Source organism: Aquarana catesbeiana, linkage group LG05 (assembly GCF_042186555.1).
Source record: "Aquarana catesbeiana isolate 2022-GZ linkage group LG05, ASM4218655v1, whole genome shotgun sequence".
Taxonomy (NCBI): domain Eukaryota; kingdom Metazoa; phylum Chordata; class Amphibia; order Anura; family Ranidae; genus Aquarana; species Aquarana catesbeiana.
Genome location: NC_133328.1, coordinates 566,365,097 through 566,374,219, shown reverse-complemented (window position 1 = coordinate 566,374,219; position 9,123 = coordinate 566,365,097).

The window sequence follows — 9,123 nt, the reverse complement described above, 5'->3', positions numbered from 1 at the left end:
ACATATTTTAGTGAATGAAGTAAACAAAGGGAAAATTCACTTTGCAAAGAATACCCAATCATGTACAAGGTAAACATTCTAATACAGGATAGGGTATTATTTGCATAGTGAAATGTTGCTTTGTTTTACCTCATTCACTAAGATAAGTGAAAATTTACTTTGAAAGTGAACATGCTCTTTTCATTGAAGCCTTCCATAGATGAGTAGCCAGTGGCCTGCTTATTACCAGGCTGTAAGGCCTAGCCAATACAAGTGCACTGGCACTCTTTTGTATTTTTTATTTGCATGTGTGTGCCACTTTGCACGTATGTCTGAGTTTTCTTCTGCACTTGGATAGCAGGGTGTATTGTCTCTGGGCCTACCCTGAAGTCTAGTGGGAGGATGTGTTGCCATTAGGTTCCTTCCTCCCCTACTTTGGGGGGTCTCTCTTTGGGGGAGCCCCTCACCTAGCGCTTGTCGGTCAGCTTTGGCTAATCAATAGTAGAGGGGTTCGCTGGGCCTTTTGCCTAGGTGGACTTGATTGTACCTTACCCCGTTAGGAGTCTTGTGCCCCAGGGGTCAGGAAAAAGTCCCTTTTATTCAGGAGGGGACCAATGCAGACCCTAATTGAACTTTTTTGTGTGTGTTCACACACTTTTTTGATTCACTTTTGGTGGGTTTTTTTTTTGTGCACTGCATCGCAAGCTCAATTAAAAGAATTATTTAAAATATATTCTTTGCAAAGTGAATTTTTCTTTTCTTCACCTCATTCACAAAGATAAGTGAAAATTTACTTTTAAAAGGAACATACTCTATTCTTTTAAGGCCATGGAGGCATGAACCTTAATTGAAAAAAAAAAAGAACAGATTCCTTCATCCATAAAAACGAAGTAGATGGAGGTTTCCCCCTCACTGACAGGGGGATCCCACTGGCCGCAGCTGCTGATTGACAGGGGGTTTCCACCTTGTCCATTCTACAGAAATCAATCTAATCATCAACTTCTGTGAAACAGGGGCGGCCACACACTGATCGAAATTTGTCTGGTCCTTGCTGAACCAGTGGAATTTTGATCCATCTATGACCAATTTTAGTAAAACCAACCCAGTTGTGTAGAACTGCAGAGCAGGAAGCTGAGCCTGAGTATGTAATAAGCAAAAAAACCTGCCTCCATGTGCATATATAATCACAAATTTATTGAAACAAGGTTTTTGTTTATAAACTTAACTTGAAATAATATGATTATTTACATCAACTGATATATTTTGCATTTAATGTGTTTTAGGAAAACCTATCATGTAACCATCTCTTTTCAATTAATTGATTATGTTATGTATAATACCTTTGTGCTAACACCTAATGGTAATCCAGTATACAGTAACTACAATTTGTTTATCATTGTATTCTGAAATGGTACAATCCAGTTACCTGCATATTTGCATTAGTTGGTTTAGTCCTTAGTTACACCCCTCCCTTCTTCTTGCTCCCACAGTTAGGTTCCAGACATCATTGTGGGTACAAGGTGTAGAAGATTATTGTACAGTTACACTTTGATATGACAGGTTAACATCCATGTACTGTACACATACATTACACATCATACACCTCCACCTCCTAGTTGCTAGGACAAGGTATGGCAGTTTCTAATGCCATTTCTTGCCCTTTATACATGGGACCCATCAGACACCCCACTAAGTGTTTTTTAATAGGGCCATGCATTAAATGATCAGGATCCCTCGGAGGATCCTCCAGTGCCCTGACAGGCCAGTCTGACCATCTATCTATCTATCTATCTATCTATCTATCTATCTATCTATCTATCTATCTATCTATCTATCTATCTATCTATCTATCTATCTATCTATCTATCTATCTCTAAAGACCTATTACTATCTAACTATACAGCAAAAATGATTTATCTGTCTATGATATGCTTTGACTTTTGCAAAAAGTATGTACAGCCTTACATTTACCATCACCTCAAATGCATTAAATTAGAATCCAGTGTTAGAATCAGCTTAGATGCCAATGATTAGAACCTAGTTTATTTTGGTAAGGTTAATCCTCCTATAATGGATTGTACTGTAACTAAAACGTTTCCCTTAATTTTGTATCATGCTTTGCAAACTGTTGGCACTATGTAATTCTGTATAATAATAATTTTAAAAGATTACAAATGGATTTTAAACAGCTACTAATTTGTCTAGGATTGGCCAGTCAAGGAAATGTAACCCAAGAGCTGACCATTTGATGCCAAGAGATGTCTCCAAGAACCCTAAAATTTAATTGTTGGGTGTTTAGGTAACTCTTACAACAGTTGGAATCAAATTGCATAGCAATAGAAACAACAGCGCAACCCCAAATAAATTATATTTTATTGAAAAATAGAAATGCACTCACAAAAGTAGACATGTGTAGGGCATGGCATAAAGGTGACATGGGAGCCAGAAATGTCTGAGGGGCAGTCAGAGAACCACCAGCCTTGGCCACCAGCTGGGGATGAAACATGCTGAAGATGGAGGAAGCCGTTGTCACTGCAATTGCAAAGGATGTTCAGCCAGGGGGTGGAATCTCCATTGCCACTGTAGGCACATGTGTTGTAGACACATGATGCATTTCAAAGCCAGTTTACTACTTTATCAGCCTGTCTGTGCTGGGCTCTTCTACACTTCTACGCTTTAAATACATCTTGGATGTAGAACCATAAAGCCAACCATAGATGGAGTGATTTTCTTTCCTGCAACCACAGGTTGTGTTCTCCTGGCAAAGGGGGGGGGGGGGGCAGGGGAAGCCATCCCTGCCAAGAGAACACAGTCATTACAGCTAGCGGCTATAATAGGTGCTAGCAATAATCGCATGTAAAATCCAACAGGCTGCTTGTACCCAAGTTGATCAATCGATCAACTTGGGTACATTCAGCCTGCCCATACATGGTTTGAACTATCTTTGGCCAGCTTAAGGACTCACTGGGAGTGAGACACACAGTGCAGCTCACTAACAAGCTTGATAAGATGCAGCTGTAATTACAATTACCATCCATGTTATTTCTGCTTTATTTGACCTCTCCTGAGCGCTGTAGTTTGTCTGGGCTTTGCAAGCTCATTCATTCGAATATTTATTCCTTGCACCTACAATTTGAAAGAGATTGCACCAGTTCATAATATAAAATAGTACCTAGATGAACGTGTGGCTTTTTTCAGGAAGTCCAGAAAGGACTGGTTTAAAAAGAGGAAATAGAGGGTTATGGATTGTCCCGGTCATAGCCCAGATTTGATTCCAAATAAAATTTTGTAAGAGGATTTTGAAAGAGGCAGTTCATGAAAAGAAACCTACAAACAACTTGCAACTGAAAGAAGTTTGGATAGAGAAGAGGTAAAAAATTTCACTAATGCCGCGTACACACAAGCGGATTTCTCGTCGGAAAAAGATATGACGGCTTTTCCGATGGGATTCCGCTCAAGTTTGCCTTGCATACACATGGTCACGCAAAAGTTTGCTGAAATTACGTCCGTCAAGAACGCGGTGACGTACAACACTACGACGAGCTGAGAAAATGAAGTTCAATGCTTCCGAGCATGCGTCAAATTGTTTCCGAGCATGTGGAGGGATTTTGCGTGTCAGAATTGCTACAGACTTCCGGATAGGAACTTTTCCCGACCGAAGACTTGAGAGCATGCTCTCAATCTTTTGTTGGATGGAATTCCGCCTACATGTAGCCATTTCTGCTAAAAGGTAGCTTTTGGTGCCAGGGGTGTACCTTTTATGTTCCACAGTACATCTATTACATCTATTGATATGCATGTACTTGTTGAATAAATAATTGAAAAGGCTATTTTGATCCTGTTTATATTCAGGTAAATCACCTTCATCTGTGGACACAGTTTGAATCAAGCTGTAGTGTTTGCCTTTGCCATAATGTTAAAAAAGTGAACAATTACAATGGGGCAAACTAGTATCTATCTATCTACAAAATGAATTTGTTCTATTTGGATGTTTGAATCAATCTATCTATCTATCTATCTATCTATCTATCTATCTATCTATCTATCTATCTATCTATCTATCTATCTATCTATCTATCTATCTATCTATCTATGCATATATGTATATATATGCACTTATAAATTTTTTACCCTTTTATTGGCATTATTTTTCTAATGCTTTAGGTTGACACAAGACTTTCAGCGATCGTGTAGGCGCAGTCATGCTCTCTGATTCCCCCATAAGTATATACATTTACCCATGCGTCCATATCTAATAATATAACCGCTATGCTTTCATTAAACCATAATAATATAAAATTGTGCCAATTGAAGTTAAGAGTTCAGCCGTGGAATTGGCTACTGCAGAGTTGTTACAAGTTGTCTCTCCATTTAGTTTTTTATGCTTTCTCAACAAAAGGTTAACCAGTGTAAAACCTTTTAAGTGCTGGAGAATTTGTGGAAATAGCAGGGCAAGGTGCTGTCAAATCGTGTGGCCCAGCTGCCCAAATGTTCAGGCTTTCTCTAAGTACCTTTTACACAGTAGGCACTAAGGCAGTATGCTAGCGTTAAATAAAGATTCAGGGAGTAATGAATCTCCTTAACTTCAGTATAAGTCAAAAATTACTTTATTCTCACAACTCCATGGTAGAGCAATTGAAAAAGTCAAGAGGCTTGATAAAGCACTTTTCCTGCTGACACGGCTATTACTGAGACCTGAACCTGTTTGTTGTGAAGAAATACTTAGGGGCTGGTTTTAGCTTAGCCTTTGAGCCTTTAGTCTTTTGTATGAGCTAGCTGATATTGCTGGTTCTGCTAACTTGGCGAGGCGGTAATTACATAAAAACACACAAATTGCGGGCGGATAAGAACTGCTAGACCCAATTATTTCCCTTTCTTGTTTACTCCCTGTGACTGCATACACAACATACACTATTATTATTATTACAAGAACATACTTGGAAACCCTGTTATATGTACACACAGAAAAACATTTAGACTGTTAGCTCTTCAGCTTAAAATCCTGTTGTTTTGCTAGTCATTTATTTGGTAAAGATTTAACAGTTTTGTTTTAAGACGTTACATTTGGAGGATTTCCAAACATTTGAGGGTTTGCTCTTTTAATGTGAAAAGGTTAAGAAGTTAAGTGAAAGATTTAAACTGATCATGCTTTTATGTATGAGCTAAGAGGGCTGCCAGGAATTTCAAACACAAAACATTTGATCAGCTTGGATTAACTGTGGATTTAAAATACTGAGCTTATTGGATTTACATGCTTCATTGCAGAGCAAGTACTGGATGTGGTGTATTTGGGTGTATTTGGGCTTCAGGAACATTCCTTGTCAATTAAAATGCAGCCACATTAAATCCTTCCTCTATAACTTATTTATTTCCATTACTCTTTTTCTAACTTCCCTAATTCAGAAGAAATTTCATAATGTTTTCCTCTCCTCTCCTCTCCGCTCTCCTCTCTCCCCTCCTCTCCTCTCCTCTCCTCTCCTCTCCCATCCACTCCCCTCCCCTGTCCTGTCCCCTCCCCTCCTCTCTCCTCTCCTCTCCCCTCTTATTACACCTCTCCTCTCTCCCCTCCCCTCTCCTATCCCCCCCTCCCCTCTCCCGTCCCCTCCCCTCTCCCGTCCCCTCCTCTCTCCTCTCCTCTCCCCTCTTATTACACCTCTCCTCTCTCTTCTCTTTCTTCCAACCCCTTCTCTCTATGGCTTTGAATTACTAAAGGCAAATAGAACGTTTATTATGCAAGAGAATTTTTACTTTGCAAGTGAATTTTTGGGGGAAAATGTAGGAATGTGTTAACCACTTACAGACCGAGCCTCTTTCTGAGATTTGTTGTTTACAAGTTAAAAACATTTTTTTTTTGCTAGAAAATTACTTAGAACCCCCAAACATTATACATTTTTTTTCTAACACCCTAGAGAATAAAATGGCGGTTGTTGCAATACTTTCTGTCACACTGTATTTGCGCAGAGGTCTTACAAGCGCACTTCTTTGGAAAAAATACACCTTTTTGAATTAAAAAATAAGACAACAGTAAAGTTAGCCCAATTTTTTTTATATTGTGAAAGATAATGTTACGCCAAGTAAATTAATACCCAACATGTCACGCTTCAAAAATGCGCCCGCTCGTGGAATGGCGACAAACTTTTACCCTTAAAAATCTCCATAGGCAACGTTGAAAAAATTCTACAGGTTGCATGTTTTGAGTTACAGAGGAGGTCCAAGGCTAGCATTATTGCTCTCGCTCTACCGATTGCGGCAATACCTCACATGTGTGAACACCGTTTTCATATGCGGGCGTTACACTGTTCTTTCAAAAAAAATGTGTCACTTTTATTACTATTACAAGGAATGTAAACATCCCTTGTGATAGCAAAAAAGCATGACAGGATCTCTTAAATATGAGATCTGGGGTCAAAAAGACCTCAGATCTCATATTTACACTAAAATGCAATAAAAAAAAGTCATTTAAAAAAAAAAATGTCCCTTTAACTACCTCCCTCCTTTCCTCGTTCTCAGTGGATGTTCAGGAACGTCCCTCAGAACGAGTGCTCGCAGCGAGCAGAGATCGGGATATGGGCGCTGTGATTGCCCCCCTGCCCCCTGACGGCTGTGTCAGTGAAAGCTCAGTGCGGGGGGGGGGGGGGGATCTGCAGATCTGTGAAAGCTCTCTGTGTGAGGATGATTTTACACAGAAAGCTGTTACAGATCACCCCACAAAGTACACCAAACACCACTGATATACCCCTGTCCCTATACACATTTCAGTGTCTCAATAAAAAAATCTGTCTGTCCCCCATCACTGCTAACACCAAATAAACACTGATTTGGGTTATTTTTACCAAAGAAATGTAGCAGCAGCATTTGTGGTCAAAATGTATCAAGAGAAATTACTTATTTGCAAAATTTTATAACAGAAACTAAGAAAAATGCATTTTTTTTTTACTTTTTTTATTTGTAGCGTAAAAAATAAAAACCCAAGTGGTGATTAAATACCACCAAAAAAAGCTCTATTTGTGTGAAAAAAATGATAAAAAATTCATTTGGGTACAGTGTTACATGACCACACAATTGTCATTCAAAGTGTGACTGTGCTGAAGGCTGAAAATTGGTCTGGGAAGGAAGGGGGTGAAAGTGCTCAGTATTGAAGTGGTTAAGAGCTATGAGCGGAAGTGATGTTTTGACGTCACTTGCTCCCTGCAATGGTATGTAGACGGGTGGGGGCCATCTTCCCGTCACTCATCTCCATACCCAGAAAGGACAAAGATCTGATCGCCTCTGCCGCTACCGACGACTCCGGTAAGTGGCGGAGGGCACCGGAGAGCGGCGGGGGTGCCCTCTCCCGCCAACGATAAAAGTGATCTTGTGGCAAATCCGCCACAGAGACCACTATTATCGGAAACCAGACCTCCCACCGAGGAAGAGGATACCAGGGTTATGGCGGCTAGCTGCTGCCATAACAAAGATATCCCTCTTCAAAGTTAGGACTTATATTGACGTGCGGCAGTCCGGAAGTGGTTAAGAATACCCAATCAGATGCAAGGAAATTTAAAAAAAAAAACATTTTTTTTTTTGCTTGCATATCATTGGATAATGGAAGTCAACAGAGATTCACCTCATTTACTAGAGTGAAGAAGGAGAATTTACTTGCAAAGTGAACATTTGCCTATAGAAAACAAAACCAAAGCAAACAGTAAACCAAAAAAATTACAAACCGATTTTATGATTTACTTCTCCTGTCTTTTACACCAATTGATGGTCACCCCTGAAGCCTACTCTTAATACCCTCAGGCTTTTTCTTCTTTCTTTTTCTTTATCAAACTTTTAAGTAAAAGGAGCAGCACTAACACGCTCACTTAAAATAATTTCAGACTGTGACTCTGGCACTCTGTCAGAACTATTAGTTTAGCTAACAGTAAACTGCAGTACATTGATGGTTCCCAGCGGTGGCCTTTTCAAATGGCTCCTATTTTTGGCCTGTACCCAAGAATAATTTAATGACTCTAGACCCTAAGTTCCAAATGGTCAATCACCTAATGGCAGGAATAATAGGTGCCTATGAAATCACTAGATTAGCTAGAAAGTCTGCATACAATAAAATAATATTTTTCCTTTAAACTTTTCTTTTATATCAGAATCAAACATTCAGTGAAAATGTTCTTTTAATAAATTGATTAGAAATGAATTTGATTAAATTGTTTAATTAATAGCACATATATAAGTGAGCTGTTAAAAGAAACCTATAGATAAGATAGAACTCCAAAAAGCATTATAAAAATGATCTAAGGTGTAAGACATTAAAGTGGTTGTAAACCCTAGAAAAAAACAAACAAACATAAAAAAACCCTGCAAGACATAGCATACTAGCTCATTATGAATTACTTACCTGAGATCGATGCCCCAGCAGCTGTCCTCGTACCCCACTTTGGCGGCCGACATAGCTCCCGGAGTTACTTCCGGGTATCGCGGGCTTCGGAGACGTGATTGGCTGAAGCTGTGATGACGTCACTCCTGCGCATGCGGCACAGTGCCATTGCTTCAGTTTGCTTCAGTGCGCAGATGCAAATACAGGAGATATATCCTAAACCGTGCAGGTTTAGGAGATATCCAGTGTAGCTACAGGTAAGCCTAAATATAGGTTTACCTGTAGTAAAAAGTGGTTGTAAAGGGCTTACAACCACTTTAAGCTCTTTCTTTTTAACTCTTTAACATAATAAACAATTAAAGAATACAGAAAAAAGGAAGTGAGTAGAGGGGCAGCTTAACCTCCCCGGCGGTATGATTATTTCATATTTTTGATGCTGAAAGCGGTACCATTATTTTGCATGGAAATTTGGCGTTTAATATTGTAGGCCTGTAATTCCTAGGAATAACTCACTTAAATCTGTCCAAACCAGAGTCTAGTAGACATCTCGGGTATAATAAAGTTTGAAACACAAAATCATAAATTATAATATAATAAATAACTATAAATAATTATACCAAATAATAATATAATAATAATAAAATTATTCAATAATGTAATCAAATCAAAAACACTGAAATTTGCTCAGTTGCAGAATTGTCGCTGTCATTACTTTTTAGCGTTTGATGACGGATCTCCCCACAAATCACTATCGCTCAATTCTGCGAGTGATTCTAATTTATTATCGC